Source organism: Dermacentor variabilis, unplaced genomic scaffold (genome assembly GCF_050947875.1).
Source record: "Dermacentor variabilis isolate Ectoservices unplaced genomic scaffold, ASM5094787v1 scaffold_17, whole genome shotgun sequence".
NCBI lineage: Eukaryota > Metazoa > Arthropoda > Arachnida > Ixodida > Ixodidae > Dermacentor > Dermacentor variabilis.
Genome location: NW_027460335.1, coordinates 1,455,163 through 1,474,534, shown reverse-complemented (window position 1 = coordinate 1,474,534; position 19,372 = coordinate 1,455,163). Strand labels below are relative to the sequence as shown.

At 42.1% G+C, this 19,372-nt stretch overlaps 1 pseudogene; it reads right to left on the bottom strand.

Annotated features, from left to right (window-relative positions):
- Positions 1 to 18,002: 18,002 nt before the first annotated feature.
- LOC142568194 (U2 spliceosomal RNA) lies at positions 18,003 to 18,182 on the bottom strand (annotated as a pseudogene).
- Between the last annotated feature and the right edge of the window lie 1,190 nt (positions 18,183 to 19,372).

The following is a 19,372-nucleotide window of genomic DNA, read 5'->3' as shown; positions in this document are numbered from 1 at the left end:
TGAGCGCGCGTATGATGACCATGGCGATAGTATCGCCGAAATGGATGTTAAGACCATACGTCCCCTAGCTTGGCTCAACTGTAGAGATTCTCATGGCGACTGCAGGTCGAAATCGCCCTCGTGGGTCAATCGTAGGCGACAGCCAGCTGAAGTTCTTAAACCACACAAGGTTATATTTAGGGCCAACGTGTGCCACTTGCACATTCAGCTTTGGGGGTGCAAGTGCATCTCGGCTTCCAGAAAAAATTCATCGACTCCGGCCTGGTCAGGACTTCATGGCGTTCTATGTCGGTGGCAACGACTTGGCGTCGGCTGACGTCGAGGAGGAGATAGCCGGTAATATAAAGGTAGGTTAATACTTTCCTTGTCATTTTTATAGATACCTGAGCGTCATAAAGTTTACAATAGGCATCTCCAATAGGCAATAGGTACTAATCAAAATTTTAATTAATTTCTTCACAGTGCACATTGTAATTTATGAACTGTAGCTGCCGTTAGAAGGATTTATCAAGATGACACATATTTCGAGATATTCATTCCCCAAGTGTGCGCCAGAAATGCATGGGCATATCACTTACCTTTTTGCTCAAATGCATGAAAGGCACTCAGTTAAAAACGTAAATGAAACATTTGTGTTTTCCACAAAGTTTCGCAGTGCATATCTCGAAACCCGCATTATCTTTATAGGTTGTCCGAAGTGGGTATCGTAAACATTGCAAACTCACCGGCTACAATTCGTAAGTTGCTGTATGTGCCATACTGTATTAAGTAGCGAATTTTGGTTAATAAGTCGCTTAAGCATTTCAATTTGTCATGCATGTAATGCGCTCTGCTTTCAGTAATGCAGCTCGACTACTACAATAATGCTATCTACCGCAGGCATTCTTTATAAAGCCTGTATAATCAAACACGTAAAAAAACATTGGTTTTGATCACAGTCATGTGCAATGTTGGTGCCGTTATGTTACACACGTGCTGTTTTGTATTGTGCAGCACTTCCTGGAATGTGCCTCCAGTATGGTGGGCAAAATATTTTGGTTATGATACCGCCACGACTACACGACGACGCAGCCTCCAGGAAGAGGCGACAGATGGTGAACGCCATCATGAAGCGATATGTGTTAAAGAAGGAAAACATGATCTGCATCAATTTGGAAGTATGTCAACATGTTTTTTTACATAGATATTGTATTACTAGCGGTGTACGAATATTTCAAATTTTTGATATGGATTTAATAGTCTTTGCTGTTCACATTGGAAATTACTGAGTATTAGAGATAGTGGTACATTTACTGGAGTTTCTAAAAGGAGAGCAATGCAGTTAGGCACTGTTTCCCACAACTCTGCAGTAGGGAACTGCAGTTGTCGCACAGATGCAGCAGTCCCTGAGTGACCATGAGGGGCAGATAACATTTTCTCAATAATTTGTGGTAATTTAACCACTTTTCAGCAGCATATCTAAAATTTCTCGCCTACATTAAAGTGGTGCAACAGATTCCTTGGCACCCACCATGGCTGCTCAGTGGCTATGATGTTGGGCTGCTGAGCATGGAAGTTGCGGGGTCGAATCACGGCCACGGCGGCCGCATTTCGATGGGGGCGAAATGCGAGAACACCCGTGTACTTAGATTTAGACGCACGTTAAAGAACCCCAGGTGGTCGAAATTTCCGGAGTCCTCCACTACGGCGTGCCTAATAATCAGAAACTGGTTTTGGCACGTAAAACCCAATAATTTAATTTTAATTTAATATTCCTTGGCATGGTCCCACCAATTACAATTACCCCGAAAAAATGACCTCCACATTTCACAAAAAATGCACGCACTTTACAGCAAGCGCGGAATAGGTAATTCCAAGACGCCCTTGAGCCAGAAAGCAGCTCTGCCGGTAGAAGCTCGTTCGCAGTCATCGCTTCAGCTACAGATACAACCTAATGTTTATCACATAATCAGCATGAGAAGCAATAGCACTGAATCATAAAACCGAGTATACAAACAAGGAAATGCTACCTCTGTTAACAGATATATAGAGGTTCTGTTCTGGCTGCCACTACTTTTCAATCTGTACTACACAGGTTGTCCCAGCCAATTTTCGCCAGAGTTTAAAAATATATGAATGCCACTTAGCTGAACAAAACCAAGGGAATGTTATTTGCCGTTGCTTGGGGACATTCAAATTACTTTTTAATTCTACCTAATTAGATATTTAGTATTATGTAAGCAACGTCTCAAATATTATAAATTGATCAAAAGTGGCAACAGGAAAATTGTAGAGCAACATGAAAAACTCCCGATACAGATTTCTGTTGCTCAATACGTGCTACATGAATGTTTTTCCGAGTGTGAAAGAAGCCCGCGAACACACTCAAAGTGCCTCAAGCGGCCAGTGATGCGACAGAATTGCGTGCATTTGCTGGCTTTTATGTAGCACGTCTTGAGCAAGAGAAAGTGGTATTGGAAGTTTTTCATGTCGCTATACAATTTTATCGTTTACACTTTTCATCAATTTATAATATTTGAGAAGCAGAAATATTAATAAAGTCTAATTTTCTTGTTACGGCTAATGGCAAAAATAATTTGAGTCTCTCAAAGACGGCAAACAACATTACCTTGGTTCTGTCCAGCTAGGTGGCATTCGCATATTTTTAATCTCTGGCTAAAGCTAGCTAGGACACCCTAGCAGCCTCAACATTTAATACCCGATTTGCAAGTTATGCACAGTGGGTGAAGGCATGAACACTGTTAATATCATACTGCTATCTTCCGATGTTTCTCCAGAGAGCCTTTGTATGAAGCCATGAGTAAAAGATATGTGGAATCATGTAGTGTTACTTTGAAGGGCATCATGCAGTCTTAGTGCCCCCTTTCACACGACCACAGTCATACTCTCTGACACCACACTGTACAGATAGTGCACTTGGCAAGCAACACTTACTCTATCTCAACATGTGTAGCATTAAAAAAATCAACTGCCTCTATAAGTGAACATAATGAAGTGACAAGCAATATTTGGTATTCTCTATGCATCTCTTCAGCTGGGCTTGTATTATTAAAAGAAACAAAAAAAACCCTAGTGCTTACAGTGGAAATACAATTTCAGTGGCTACTGCCGTCACATTCCACCTAGTATTTAACCCAGTGACTTGCAAATGTTTGCCGTGTGTGCAGTGGTGCTGCATGCGAAGCAGTTACTGCGGACACAATTTAAAACTTGTTTTGATATGACGAGAAGGCAGTGTTGATATACACAAAAAAGTCTGCATCAATTTTCTCCTTGACACCTTAATGTAGTAGTGATTGCTTTTCTTTTTGTTTTGATTCTATGCGTTTTTCATTGTCAAAGCAGAATGTTAGTTTCATACTTTATTTGTCTGGTTGTTTCGTAGCGAAATGCGCAAGTGTAAACGCATGCAGCGAAACTGTAATGTTACACTTCACAGAGAATGACATTACAACGTGTTTATAACTTCTACAAATTTAACAATTCGAATTTTTTGAAAATTATGAACCTAGGTACAACTGGCTAACAAGGGAAGCCTCAGCCTGGTGCTGACAAGCTCTCAAGGAAACCTGTGTTTGTCAGCGTTTCCCGGACAAAGCCAAGAACCATCAGTGTTACATTAGCTCCAGCGAAAGCCTTTCCTTATACGCTTAATATTGGTCCGCTCAAGTCAGCATCTCTCCATGATCTATTTTGCTTGCTAGGATTAACTTCACAGGGTTCACCTGCAAATGAAATGCTAATAAGTATTGTTCACTATTGCAGGACAGGTTCCTTGGCAGAAGAAAGACTGGGAACGAGAACCACTATGGGACAGATGGATACCACGTCTCAAGGGGAGCAGGAATAAAGGCGCTGGCCAGATCATTGAGCCTGGCCGTCAGGGTTGCAATGCGGAATGAGTGGCAGCCAGTTGACGTGGGGGTTGTGCCACAGCTACAGAAGGTATTGCACTGTACAGCCTGCAAGGCCAACGGGCATTACAGTGACAGTTGCAAAACCTTCCTGAGCGAACCACAGCAAGTTTTAATGCAGTGGAAGCTTTAGCTCAGGCATAAATTCTTAAAAACAAGCACTAGACTGATTTCAGCACCATATGTGGAATTTAAGACAAAAAAAAATTTAAGGCATGAAATTTAAGACAAAATATAAAATTAAATTATTGTTCTTACATGCCGAAACCTCGATCTGAATATGAGGCATGCATTGGTGGGAGACTCCGGATTAATTTTCATTGCCTAGGGTTCTTTATTATGCACGTAAACTTAAGTACATGGGTATCTAACTACACATTTTGCCCCCATTGAAATGCGGCCACCATGGCGGGGATTTACTCTCTCGACCAGTCATAAGCCGCTATGCCAGGTGGACACTAAAAGTTAAATGCTAGTGATTGTAACTGGCAGGGTTTAGATTTACATCTTGCATATTTTACAAAGACGGCCGGAAAAGTTGTGAAAAATTTACAAATTACTACTAAACAAAATGATATTGCAGTTCACTAAACTACATCCGTTAGTACACCAAAATGGACAAATTTGATATATGAATTTGGCAGGTAATTGCAGCTACTGTAACAGATATCGGGATTTTCGAAAATTCTTACTCACAGATTAGTAGTACAGTTCAGAGCAGTGTATTTAACATCAATGTTTCGTTTGCTATAGGCATACTTTGCATAATTGTGACAACGATTTTGTTGCAGAGTTAGAGCTGTAAGCGTCATAAATATTTTTCTAAAACTACAGACGAAACAAAAACCGCTTCCTAAAGCCAGTCTAGTTACGTTTTTTTAATGTGAAAAATCCCTTCGAAGTTCGTGCAGTGATTGCTGAGAGAAACCAGTGCACTGTTTCTGTGTGCTTACACAAGCCCCTGAGCTAAACCTTTCTAAAAATCCAACCTCTAGTGCATTACCAAGGGTATCGGAATTTCTTTTTGCATTTTTCGTGTCATTTTAGGAAATGGCGTGTTGCTGTGGTGACTTAGTGATTTTCCATTAGCCGTTCTTGTAATATTTTTGATTTATTGCTTACTTATTAGGCAACACAATTATTTTTGTATGTGCCTTTTATTGTGTACTTGGTTAGGATAGTACGGAAGGCAATGCAGTTCATTGTATTTGTGGGTGGCGGAAGACGAGATGTCTGGTCAAATTAGGCCAGTGAAATGTGCAGTGGTGTTGTTTTCTCTATACTAGTGGAAACTGCCCACGGCAAGAGTTCGGCCAAGAATTTGTCCCAAGTGTTCATCAGCACTGCGGTGTACCTGAGATCTTCGTTTTTGTCATATTTTCAAAGGCTGTGCTGTTACAAAATGTTCTTATTGTGCTCTCATATGTAAGGCAACACAGCATTACATTTTATGTGGACACAAAAACTAGAACAATTTGGGTTAGAAAGCACATTTATATGCTGTATTTTTCTTTGTTTCATTTTATGTATAGGTGCTCTTTATTCGTTCACCAGGAACATTGCCCAGCTGACTGCGAGGCCAACGAATTACTGTGTGCTTCAGAGGGCACAAAGTGTATGCCATGTATGAGAAACTCAGCATGAGCATGTGTGTCACAATATCTAATGGAGACGTGCACAACAGTTTTCAGCGTATGCTCCAAGAAATGTTTTATTTCATTCTTTTAAGTCTGTACAAGCATAGCACCAGTTGTATTGAATTTGTATTCCCCACATTTTTTGTTCACTGCTTGTTGACGTACAATATTTGTGTCTTACAATTTCCTGTACCTCACTACATCAATGCCCTATGGCCATTAGCTGTTCAATGAATAAAGACATACCATAACTGGCAAGCATACCAAATGAATTTTTTGAACGCTCATTTGTGATCTCGTTCCACCCATTGAGTCGCTTTCTGCAGGGTGGAATTTCATATCTGGTTTTGCCTAGCATTCATGAAAGAAAGCAGTTCACAACTTTCAGAAGAGATAAATGTTGAGGTTCCAGCAAGTGGCATGGCGATTACCATAGTGGCAGAAACATAGCAAGTTTCTTTTTGAAATTGCCAGCCTCGGAACGCATCTACCACTATTTTTGGGTTGGTGAGATGTACATAACAGTAAAATACTTCTTTTTCTACGCAGAGACTGATGGTCGACCCTCGCTTGATATACATGAAAATATGGCACTAGTAATAACCAGTGGCAACAAACAATTCCTGCAAAACTTATCGAGGTGCTTTTGTGGCGCATAATTGACTAATGGAAATGTCAGGGATTCAAAATTTGTCTGAATCCACATACAAGAAACAGATTTTAGGCCCCAGAAGAATTACAGAAAATGAAGCATTGCTCAAGCTCGTAAAGCCAGTAGACAGAGAAATAGGTGGCATGTTTAGCAACATTCTTAAATGGTCTATACACACTTGCCACTTGAGATAAGTGCCGAATATGCTGCAATATTTGTTAAAAAAACTAAAGATTTCTTGCTAAATTTTGGTGTTTATCCCTGTTTGAGCTAGCCATAGCCAAAGCTCCAGTGACACTTTTCCAATGCTAGACGACCTTAAGGGCGGGAGTGGTGGGGGGCAGATGTACCTGGCCAGAAATTGGCCCTACAATCGCATTTACATTCAGTCATATTTCTTTTTTCGAGGCGCCATCTCCTTTAGATTTTGTAATTTTTGTCCCTAAAACATGCTTTAAAAAAGAAAGTTGGCTTTGAAGTGCATCCACCACCGTTATGTAGAAGCAGACATTGACTGTAAACAAGATGCAAACAGCCCCTGCCTAAAATTGCCTTTCCTGGCCAAAATACATAAAATGGCCAATGACGCGAGTGACATGCTTTCCCTTTATCAGCTTAATTAAATTGTCCTACTGAAGGGCCATTTTTATTCAGTAATTCATGGGAAGTCTTGAGTTTCCTTGAACCCTACATTCTATGTCAGGCTAAATTATGTAATAAGCATATAAATTGCAATGCACCCCTCGACAAGACCCAGTTTTGCAAACAAATCAATGGTTACTTAAGCAGTGTTCAGGACTGGTCCTCAGGTGAATGCCACTGTACACCGCAGTTCAGGTCATCGTCGAAATGTGCAGTTCTCTGCAGTGTCACCTACAACTGTTGTAAAGATGCACATCAACATTGGAACATACAGGAGGTATTTGCGACTCTGATTAGTTTTTTTTTCAGGAAGTTCCAGTTGAACAGAGCAATCGGTGCGTGTGTGCTTTAGGCACATGAGAGCTCGAAGGTGATCCTCTAGGCAGTTGATGTAATAATATTTGGGGGTTTTACGTGCCAAAACCACTTTCTGATTATGAGGCACGCCGTAGTGGAGGACTCCAGAAATTTTGACCACCTGTGGTTCTTTAACGTGCACCTAAATCTAAGCACACGGGTGTTTTCGCATTTCGCCCCCATCGAAATGCGGCCGCCGTGGCCGGGATTCGATCCCGCGACCTCGTGCCCAACAGCCCAACACCATAGCCACTGAGCAACCACGGCGGGTACAATTGATGTAACCTAAAAAGTCGAAGACCCGTGTGCTGGTTTGTCACAATCAAATTATTATAACACACTAGTGAACTCCTGCATATATGTAACTTCTGACAAATTTTCTCCATCAGCCAAGGTGCATATGCGCCTGCAAAGCTGAACGTGCAGCTTGCACACTTGGGTGCCACATAGTCGTCTGGGTTAAGAATTTAAGTTGGCTCTTGCCGACAACAGACCCTTGAAGCGACTTTACATATGCAGCTGCCATGACTCGATCCCTTCAGTTGTAAGCCAAGCAAGGGGATGTATTCTGCAAAGATCCACTTGGACGATGCTATTGCCTTGGCTATCAGGCGCAAGCTCATTGGCTGGTTGAGCATTACGTCATGCAATTTTGCTCAAACAGCCAATCAGCATGCTGACTGTGCTGCCCAGACAAGATGCAAGCTGTCCACTTCAGCCTTTGTACAGCTCTCTCACTACTCGAAATAATAAGACGGAGACCAAAAGGCACTGCAGACTGCTGCATGCACTTTGCACAGAAGTGGGCGAAACAAGTTCTGTTATGAAAGGCCGCACTCTCACTACCGCTACCACAGTCAATGTTTCCACCACTTGCAAGGTCGATCCAAATAGGCCACAGAGCTTCGGGCAAAAAGTGGTTAAGAACAAATTGTCACTGACATCAGGAAGGGTGTTTAGGGGAGAAGCGACTGAAGTGCAAATATGCGAGGAGGGAACAAACATTGGGAAACGAAAAAGCGTTTTTATTAATTAAAGCGAGACAGATTCATACAAGGAAAGTAAAATGCCTAATAAATTTTATATTTATTTATTTATTTATTTGTACAATACTGCGGACAAGAAGTCCAAGCAGGGTGAACAAAAAACAGATGATATACGCAGACGAACAAGATGAAACAAGTGTGTAACACGTTTTTCGCACAAATTGTTTGGTCGTAAGGTAGACGATTAAGAAAAATTTTAACTTGATTACAATACAACTATAATACACGAAATAACAAGATTTACACAAATTATATACAGCTCACGGGCGCTGGGGGTATGCTTCAGTTTATTCCAGTCATCTATTGTTTGTGGAAAAAAAGAGTACCGGAAAGTGTCAGTCCTTGCGAAAATAGGTGTTAGAGAATGAGGGTAGTGGTGCCGAGTGGGTCTGCTTGTCAAGGGAGATACGTATTTTGCGGTTTCTAAGGCAATCCTATGATTAATTAAGTTTGAAAGAAACTCTAGCCGACTTTTCTTTCTTCGAATTTGTAGTAGTTCAATACCGTTATCGGTTAGTAACGCAGTAGGGGAGTCAGTAGCCTTAAATTTACTGTAAATAAATCGTACTGCTTTTCTTTGAATTCTTTCTAGGTTCTTAATGTTAACTTTTGTGTGAGGGTCCCAAACTATGGAGGCATACTCAAGTTTTGGCCTAAATAAGGAAAAGTAAGCGAGTAGTTTAACACTAGACGGAGCAGACTTGAGTTTGTGGCGCAGAAGGCATAGTTTCCGGAAAGCGGCAGAGCAGATGCTATTTATGTGCAAGTTCCATGATAAATCACTCGTTAATGTTAAGCCTAAATATTTATAGCATGTTATTTTCAGTAAAGGTGATGCAGCTAAATTGCAAGTGTAGTCTAAGGGGACTTTTTTGCGCGTTATGGAGAGATAGACACACTTATTTGCATAAAGAAGCATTCCCCATTGCTCACACCATTTCAACACGTTGTCTAAGTTAGAGTTAAGGTCATATTGGTCAGTAATGCAGGTAACTTCTCTAAACAAAACACAGTCATCAGCAAATAGACGAATCTGAACTGGAGTGTTAACGACATTGTCAATATCATTAATATATAGTAAAAAAAGTAGAGGGCCAAGTACGCTCCCCTGCGGGACGCCAGAAGTTACCGGAAGGCAGCCAGAGACTTATTCTCCCACCTGAACGTATTGGTTGCGGTTGTATAGATAGGCTGAAATCCAGGAAATGAATAATTCTGGTATGTCAATCATCCGAAGCTTAGTAATTAGTTTATCGTGTGGGAATGTATCGAATGCTTTGCTGTAATCTAGGAATATTACATCAATTTGACTGTTCGTGTCTAGACAAGCAGCAAATGAGTGACAAGAATGAGTGACAAAGACAATGAGTGACAAGAAACGACAACTCTAATTTATTTCATTATTATAAATAAGTACAGTTTTTCATCGCCCATCGCAAGAGGAGGCATTGACGCCGCTAGCACTTGTAATGCACTGCAGCTCTTGAGGTGTGCAGAAAGGCGCACGTGTTAAATTCACCTGTTACAATATGCACCCCTTACATGTTCTATTGTGCTTGTCGCCATTTGTCTGAATTTGGTGACGTGGGTAGCTTCACCATATCTTAACCTGTTCAGTCACAAGTAGCGAGTTGTGATCGTCACACAATTGTTTAGTTGTTTTCGTGCAAATGCGCTGGCCGACGGGCTTGGCGTCTGACGATAGGACCAGCACTCTACATCTAAAGTTTTCGGCGATCTCCAAAGAAAGTATCTTCTGTGCAGGGGTGTGATTTCGACACCCACAGGGCTGGCCTTTTCCTGCGTTGCATTCCACGATGAATGCTTGAAATTCGACACCCATCAAGTCGAATGGCGGGGCATTTGAATATACAGTTCTAATGGCAGGCCACCAAAACAAATTTTTTGCCGAGAGCAAAATGACATCATGTATGTTTTTAATGGATGTGGCATTACATTATTGTTTTTTTCCCGCCGAAATGTACCTTTGTCACACAGATGGTGCTAGGTCCCATGAGCTTCCGATGAACCGCCATGTTTTGAATGTATAGGCTTCTATGTAATCTTTGCTACCAGGGATACCTACCTTGGCGATGCTATCGCCAAGGCGACGCTGTCGCCGAAAGTGATCGTCCCAGAATACGCCCCTACTGGCGTGATGACCATCTGTCTCCCAAACCGACAGGCGACACATGCAACATCGGATATGATTCGAAGGGAATAGCCACACTGTCATCGTCGTGATGATGAGTGAATGCATCATGACGCCAGGTGGTGGCTTGTCCCAATTGAGTTATAACTTGCTAGTTAACTGCAGCTTTACATATATACACACACACACATATGCGGCACGTAGACTATGGTCTCTGGGTGTACTTATATCATAACACAACCTTAGGTGGACAAAATTATCGAGAAGCCCCCAATACAGCATGTCTTGCAAACAGACCATAGTTTTGAGATGTAAAATCCAAAATTTTAAAGGATATGTGTGAAATCACTGGAAGGTGTAACCTTCCTTCAACCTCTACCACCTTTCATGTTAAACCTTGTCAAAAGATTTCTGCACTACATGTCACGTAAAATGACAAGACCAAGTTGTCATGGAACAGTACGTCATTTGCTCAAAACAAGATGTTAAACTGCCAGCAGTGCCGCCAGTCGCATCCCATTTTCATGCATGGTGTTTATATTAAAGGGTGCACCGATGCTTTCTTTCCTGCCAAATGCTTTCGATGATGCTTAAGTACTACTAAATCTCTGCAGTCTACATGCAAAACGTTGCACGGAACGCATTCAAAAGCATTATTGGCATAGCACTGCCTGGTACTAGCATGTGCATTTCAGAGCAACTGTGCCGGGATTCGATCAGAAAGGCCTCTTACATTTTACCGTGCTAACAGTACTGGTATGCATTCAGGACATGCAGCAATTGATTTCAGCATAAAACAGGTGGGGTGATGACACATTTGTGTTACCAGATGCTGGAAGATCAAGAAAGGCAACACCACTGTGCTATGGCATATCCTTAAAAAAAAGAAAAGGTCCACCCAAAGTATTCTCCATTTATACTTATATGCCTTTGTAGGGTGTGTACCTTAGACACAAACGGTGAATGTAGCGTAAAAAAAGGGCTACAAGATTGTGGAACAAGTGGGCTGAGATGCGGGCAGCTAAGTTGCAGCAAGGTATGTACAGTAGACCAAAAAAGTTTACGGACCAAGAGATCTCACAAAAAGCTGAATATACCCTCAATCTCAAAACACAGCCTGTTATTCCCATTTCCAGCCTTTTGTGGCATAAGTGAATAACATTGAGATGCTCAATTTTACTGGCTGCTTTTAAAGGCTGCTCGTACATTTTGAATTTTCTGAGATGCCGTGGTCCGTAAACTTTTTTGGTCGACTGTACTAGCCATGCAGAGATAGAGACGCTCTAAAATACAAACTGCATCTGCGATTCGCACTTTTCTTAGCTGCCATGTGTCAAGCAATGTTGCATGCAACTGCACGCACTCATGGTCATCACCATTTGCTGTCAACTGCTGGCATCAAATAGAAACATGCAATGGAGTACTGGGCAGTGTGCTAACCATATATTTGTCGCGTTTTGCAAGGTTTGCAGCAGCTACACAGTAGTGGCAGCATCGCAGTCAACAGAACGAAGTACAGGTCGCAATAGACTACAATAGGTTTATTCAGCTTTACAGCATACACTGGCTCTGCAACCCAAAGTTCAGCTGGAGTACCTAAAAGAATGGGGAAAAAAAGCCTGTTGGTCCGCGAGGTGCGAGCACCACTGCTTTTGCCATAATGTGCAAAAGCAGGCCCCCCATCCGCCACCTGGGGACCGCGCTTTCTAGCAGGCAGGTGCTGCCGAGAGTGCCCCTGTAATCGTCTGGTGTTACAGCAGTTTGATCAAGGAGGCCGTAAGTAAGGTAGCACCAACACAATAGTTTCAAAGCTAGTGGAAACCAAAGGATACGCGAAGGAATCTGTTGACTGAGTAGCGCCTTGACCAGCAACACCGGGATCCCATTGACTTGAGGTTGCAACATAAAGTAAGCAAAACACAAGCAAGCAAGCAAAGAAAGAAAGGAAGCACAACTAAAATAATTACAAACATGCATAGAACATTCATGCTCAAGGCCGAGAGAGTAACATGCTATGTACAATACAGGGATGTGGCTCGAAAGCTTCAACAGGCCATGACATGTTTGCAACTAACCTGTACCAATACCCCAGCAATCGCATGCTGCGAGCCTTTGGCTACTCGGATGCTGGCGCAAGCAGTGGCCCGGTGAGAAGCCGCAGAACACTGACGCCATTAGGAATTCGAGGAACGGGGGAGCCCGAGTAATCGCCAACAGCAGCTATCGCGTCCTAGCGCCACTCTGGCACAATAACAAGGGACTTCTCTGGAATTCCCAAACAGGGAATCCGACACACACACCCACACACACACACAAACACACACACAAACACACACACGCACACGCACACAAACACACACGAGAGAGAGAAATGCGCTGTACTGGAAGAGAAAATTGGGCGAGTTGGTGGTAATTGATGTTTTGTAATGTAACAGTGCTAAACAGACAAGGACGAAGGAGAACACTGCTACTGACTCACAAATGAAGTTTATTTTGAGGAAAGTGACATTATTATGCACCGGCCAACATGTCAATAACTAAACTAAGTGACTTTACATGCACATTAGGAGCCATCCTGCTGACTTTTCAAAACACGTGCAAAACATCAGTGTAGCATAACATAAACACATAAAGCCAATAAACGACTGCTCTGTCAAACTTAACAGAAATATACTGTGAAACACTTTCTTTCAAATATCTCAATTCTTTTTTTCTAAGAGTGACAGACAGCTTACTAATGCACCTTTCCCCTTCCCTATCAATATGAAAAGCTTCCATGATCTCTCTTGTGTTTCGATCTTTATGCCTGAACAAAGAGTTTTTGCCGCTAACACTCTGCACCCACACTCTCTACAATGTAAAGGAAAGTGCAAAGCCTCTGTACCTTTTTAATAAGTGCTCGTTTAATCTAATGTTCACGCAGCAGCCGGTCTGGCTCTCATAAACCTTCCCGCATGACAGAGGTAACCTGTGCACAACTGAAGATCTACACATAATGCATATTTGTTAACCTCTCGCAACAGCAACTGAATTCTTTGCCATGGCCCAATAATTTTTTGTCCAACCATGAACAAATCCTAGCAAATTTGTTGGACGTGGAAATGACTACATGCACGCTGGAATAACACTTCGCCTGTGAATCCTGTTCAATTTTTGGAGAGGAACAAGCTCAGAATGTGTGTGTCGGATAAGGGAGGCATGTTTGCACTGATGCCGGGAGGTGTTTTGGGAAAATTGTGAAACGGCAGTTTTAAAGAAATTTGAAGAATTTTAGCCATCAAAGGTTAAGCAGCAGGCCCTTGCGGTGCTGCAGGATAGAAATCTGGAAGGCCTGACGTCTCGAGTCAAGAAGACTGATGGTTTAAAACTGCAGGTATTTTTTTTAGTTAAAACCCATAAACAAGATCTCCCATTCCGGGCCATAAATAAGCGGTATTTGAAAAAACAGCTGGAGGCTCTTAGCGTTGTTGAACATTATGTTAGTAGCTCGGATAGCCTGGCCAAGTTTCTCAAGACACAGAATCCTGGATCATGTTCGGTTTTAGTATTCATATTAAAGATGTTTTATTCACTACTGCATAATCAACTTATGAAGAGTGTCAGGTCTTGTTTGGTTAACATAATGACGAAGCCAGGTTTGTTGGGGAATTGCAAAAAAGATTAAAATATGGGTTTGACATGCCAAAACCACTTTCTGATTATGAGGGACGCCGTAGGGGGGACTGCGCAAATTTGGGCCACCTGGGTTTTTTTAACGTTCACCTAAATCTAAGTACACAGGTGTTTTCGCATTTCGCCCCCATCGAAATACGGCCGCCGTGGCCGGCATTCGATCCTGTGACGCGAATTTGCGGAACATCTGTGGAAAGTTGTTTAGGATTGTCTTTTTATTTGCGCTCTATGTATGTTGAATGGAAAGGGAGCACGTTGTTAATGGAAGTCTGGAATTTGTATAGGGTCGAGGGTGGCCCCAGCCTTAAGCCATATTTTCCTTAGTCGAGTTGATAATTGTGTTGCCAGTGATTTAGGAAGTTTGGCCCCTAATGCCTTTAGGTACGTTGATTTCTTGATCATCAAAGAAATAACCTAAATAGTAAAGTCACTGGTACCTTTTCTTTTTTTCAGGAATGCTGTGCAGGTTAAATATTTACTTTTGACTTGCCTGCCAAAGATGAGCTTCGATTCCTGGATATTAGAACAAGGTTTTGGGAGGACCATCTGTGTTCGATATATAATCCTCGGTTGGCAAAGGCGCCTTAAAATTTTGCTTCAGGACACTCTAACATAGCAAAAACAAGTATTGTTTACGCTGGGCTCCGTGCGGTGTTACAGAAGACATGTAAGCATTCGTTGAGGGAGAGTTTCCTTGGCCAGATTCAGAGATTACAGAACGCTGGTTACTCTGAAATGGAAATATTGAAGGCCTGTCATAATCTTATTTAGTGGGTAAAGGGTACTGATAAGGTAAGGAAAAATCAAAGGATTCCGCACGCAATGAAGAAAGACCGGTGGTGGTGCCATATTTGCACGCTTTCGCATTGCTTGAAGAATGTGGCTAGTAGCTATGGGGTGCGTGTCGTCATGTCTGTGCCCAAGAAATTTGCTGGGATTTCGTTTGCAGTTGCAAACAAATTATTGGGCCATGGCAAGGAATGCAGCTTCTGTTGCGAGAAGTTAAAACGATAGATATGTTTTATGTAAATCTTCCGCTATGTACAGGTTGCCTCTGTCATGCGGGAAGATTCATGTGGGCCAGACCAGCCGCTGCGTGAACATTAGATTGAATGCGCACGTGTCTTTAAAAGGTACAAGGGCTTTGCAATTGCTTTTATATTGAGAGAGTGTGGGTGCCAGGTGTTGGCGGAAAAAACTCTTTTTTTCAAGCGTAAATATCGAACCACAAGGGAGACTATGGAAGTTTTCATATTGATAGGGAACGAAAAAGGTACATTAGTAAGCAGCCTGTCGCTCCTAGTAAAAAAGAATTGAGATATTTTAAAGAAAGTGTTTCACGAAAGATTGCTGTTAAGTTTGATAGGGAAATGATCTATTGCCTTTATGTGCTTTTTTTGTTATGACACACTGATTTTTTTCCACATGTGTTTCGACAAGTGACCATGATGGCTCCTAATGGGCATGTACAGCCACTTAATTGTTGACATGTTGGCATGTGTATATATATGTGACTTTCCCCAAAATAGACTTCCGCTGTGAGTCAGCGCCAGTGTCGTGTTGTTGTTTTCCTTCTGTTTAGTGCTGTTAATTTCCGAAACATGAAATGCGCTGCTTACACAGCAGAGGTGTAGCTCGACAGCTTCACCAGGCATTCTGATGCAAGCAGTGGCGTGATGACAGGCCACACAACACAGGCACAATATGCTGCGCAAGGTAGCAAAATCCAAAGAGTACTGCACGGCATCAGTTTTGGATTTGCATCACGCTACATATGGGCCTTCGAAAACACCATGACAATCACTTTAGTGTACCAGGCAACGCGTTCCTGTGCCAAGGCAACCAGAAACTGCTGGAAGGCTTCCCCTACATTGTTCTTGGAGTGTTATTTATGGAAAATAAATTTCTAGGATTTTACTAATACAAACAACCAGCTCGAACGCCGTAAGGGCCACTTGAGTATTAGAAATTGGAAGCACAGTGGGAAGGCTGCACACTTTCACAAGCCTACATGCAGCACCTTCTCTTGCCAGTTGGGCTGCTGAGCACGAGGTAGCGGGATCGAATCCCGGCCACGGTGGCCGTATTTCGATGGGGGCGAAATGCGAAAACGCCCGTGTGCTTAGATTTAGGTGCACGTTAAAGAACCCCAGGTGGTCAAAATTGCCGGAGTCCTTCACTACGGCGTGCCTCATAATCAGAAAGTGGTTTTGGCACGTAAAACCCCAAATACTATTATTATTCTCTTGCCATGGCACACGCCCCTCAGAAGACGGAAAGCAAACTTTCAAGGCTTCTCACACTGATTTCACTCGGACAGTTTGATTGTGACTTCCAGAAAATTGGATGTTCTTGGGCAGACCTCCCGCAGGTGGAGCATCTGATCTCCACCTGCCAGGAATTAACTAACCGTTCGGACCAATTCTCTCGACATCACTGTCGGTACAGTACTTAAAGCTATCGGAGCCTTCCAAAGCAAAAGTCCTAAGGTAGTTGTGTGGAAGTACTGTAGCCCGCACAATGTGATCTAAAGTTTCTACAGCCGCTCGGATATCCTGACGGAGAATTCTCCATCTGTTCATAAGAATGCTGAAGGTGTTTTCGATGGTGCGCCTAGCTTGACTCAACCTGTAGTTAAATATCCTGCGCTCAGCATCAAGTCTGGAACCAGGGAACGGCCGCATGAGGCTTTCCATTAAAGGAAACGCCTCATCACGAACAAACACGTGGGGCAAGTTCATTGAAGAACCTGGTACCTTGCTTTCTGGGGGCATGTTGAGTAGTCCGGCTTTCAGCTTCATTCCTAGTTGGCTTTCACCAAATAGGCCTGCATCCCCGCGCGATCCGCACTCGCCAACGTCCACCATGGCAAAGCGATACCTGGCATTACACACAGAAAGGAGGATTATGCTGAAGCGTCCTTTGTAGTTATGAAAAATGGAACCTGAGTAAGCTGCAGCTTCCATATAAACACGCTTTCCATCAACTGCACCAGTGCAATTAGGGAATTGCCACAGTGCCTCAAAATTCATCGCTATCTCCTTCCAATGGGCTGTAGTTGGCACGGCTAGAAACATGCTCCAGAACCTGGCGTAAGGCCTGGCAGGTTTGCGTAATTACTAGGGTAGCTGTGGCGTCAGAGATGCGGTATGATTTAGCGATGATCGACATGGTGGAGCCATGAGCAAGGTACCTGTACAAAAAAGAATGGCAGAAGGGAGAAATATGCAGAAGACTGCAAAGCGAGCACTAAATTGCACACCATTTGCAATTACAAGAAGCAACTAAAGCTGTCACCCTGTAGCCACAGAAAGTGAACACCACAGCATTCAAGGAATGCCACAAGAGAAAAGCATGGAAAAGCTAAAATTTGTTCTGATCATTTTGCAATTATTTGAAAAGTCTTTCTTGATAGTATTAGCATAGCTAACTAAATATGCCTGCAAAGGAGGGTGCCGGCAAGATGTTTCCAATGGAACTTTTTTATTTGCTCATATTCTTGAGAGACCAACTGCTCCAGAAACGCGTTGTCCGAGGATTGATGGCCAGATAGGAATTTCAAAGCTTTCCAAGAAGCCAGTATTGTTTTGCGTGCTTTGTACTACTCTTCAGTGAAGGAAACGTATTCCTGTACTGAAGTTTGCTCCACCTTTCAGATTCCCTCCGAAACTCATTTCACTGATTTGATTATGTTTTGCTGCCAACTTGCACAAAAACTTTAGAATGAAAGTCTTCTATTATATTTCCACTCATTGTGATGGACATGTTAATTATTAAGAAATGTTATTTTGATAATTGAATTTTACACCGAAAAAAAAATCACTTCCAGTACGTTAGCTACACATTGTATATTCCAAAGCAATTTTTTTTAACAGTGAAGCGGTTTATGCTTAGCTGTTCGTGCATTTTTGTTTGGTTCTATGTGTGCGAAAACCATAGGGCAATCCCGAGAGAGTGCAATACCGGGCCGACCCACAACGGAGGTGAAGCAGGCTTCAAGCACTTAGCCAACTGGCAAAAATAAGTTTAATATCTTGGGTCCAAGTAGAACCTCTGTCAGATTTTAGGATCATAAGAACAGATACACTTTGACCTGCATTTGCCATGTGTACGTTTGAATTGCCCTCTTTTTGTCGACGTTCCAAGCGCTTGCGTATCTACTTTCTTTTCCTTACCCTCTCCCGTGTTGCCAGTGCCATCGAAACGTAATGTGCGTGTAGTTTCCTTCAGCCCCTCGGGGCAGCAGTTCCATTGTCCTCGTGAATATATATATAAAGCTCACGATATATTTGTTTGTACGTTTCTTCAAAATTCTGTGTCAATGCTGTGTCGTGTACTAAACAACTCTGCTGGTCACCAACCTTCACAGAGTGGAATGGCTCATGAATTTTTTGTTTTGGGGATGTTGCAATAGCAAAGGTTTTAATAACTCGCTAACCAGCGTCTTTGGTTTTTTAGAGTGTGATCTACTGCTACTTCAATCCTAAACAATTAATAGACAAGGCAAATGCTGTAAAACTACATGACAAGCTGGTCCAGGACAATTATTATCTGACCGTAAAATTGTCTACTTTTCGTGACTAGGGGGTGCAAATAGTAGTTTGCGAGATTGAACAAAACGCAAATTATATTAGTGGCAGGAGTGAACAGAACCAACTACTTTTGAGTAGTTTTTGACCAATTAACAACTGTGACGACAAACCTAAGTTCACATCCTAGTGCCAATAATGTCGGTAAGCATCTCTTACATTAGACGTTGAAACCTTGGCTATAAACAGTACAAATGGAGCACTTGAAACAAATTATCAGTTCACATACGTAAAACTTTGCCGAGCACAGTTGATTTTTAATTATGGAAGTGTCCGAAAAATATTCATATTTACAAATAGTGAGTATTCTATGAGAACACCGAATTGAATACAATATTATATTCAATTCTTTGTCCTAAAGTTTCTGATACAAATTTCAATAACTCTTTGTTAGTGAATTCAATAACACAACCTTATCTTTTGTGTTACTTATCAAATAAGTTGGAGCCTCACCTTCGAAATGTTGTACTAGATTGATGTGAATTTAATTTGTGCAATCAGACATCTTGCCAAGAGAAGTTGACAGCCTATAAAATTGTAGAGAAGTTTATTCAAGGTAAATAATGCCTTGAGAAAATGAGCCCAAAAGTCGTACTACTTTTATTTAAAGAATAGCTGCTAAAAAAACGTTCCTAAAAGCAGGATGAGCGATGAATTCTGTGCCAACTCTGGAAGATGCAGTAATTCACTTGCTGTGATTCAAAGACATAC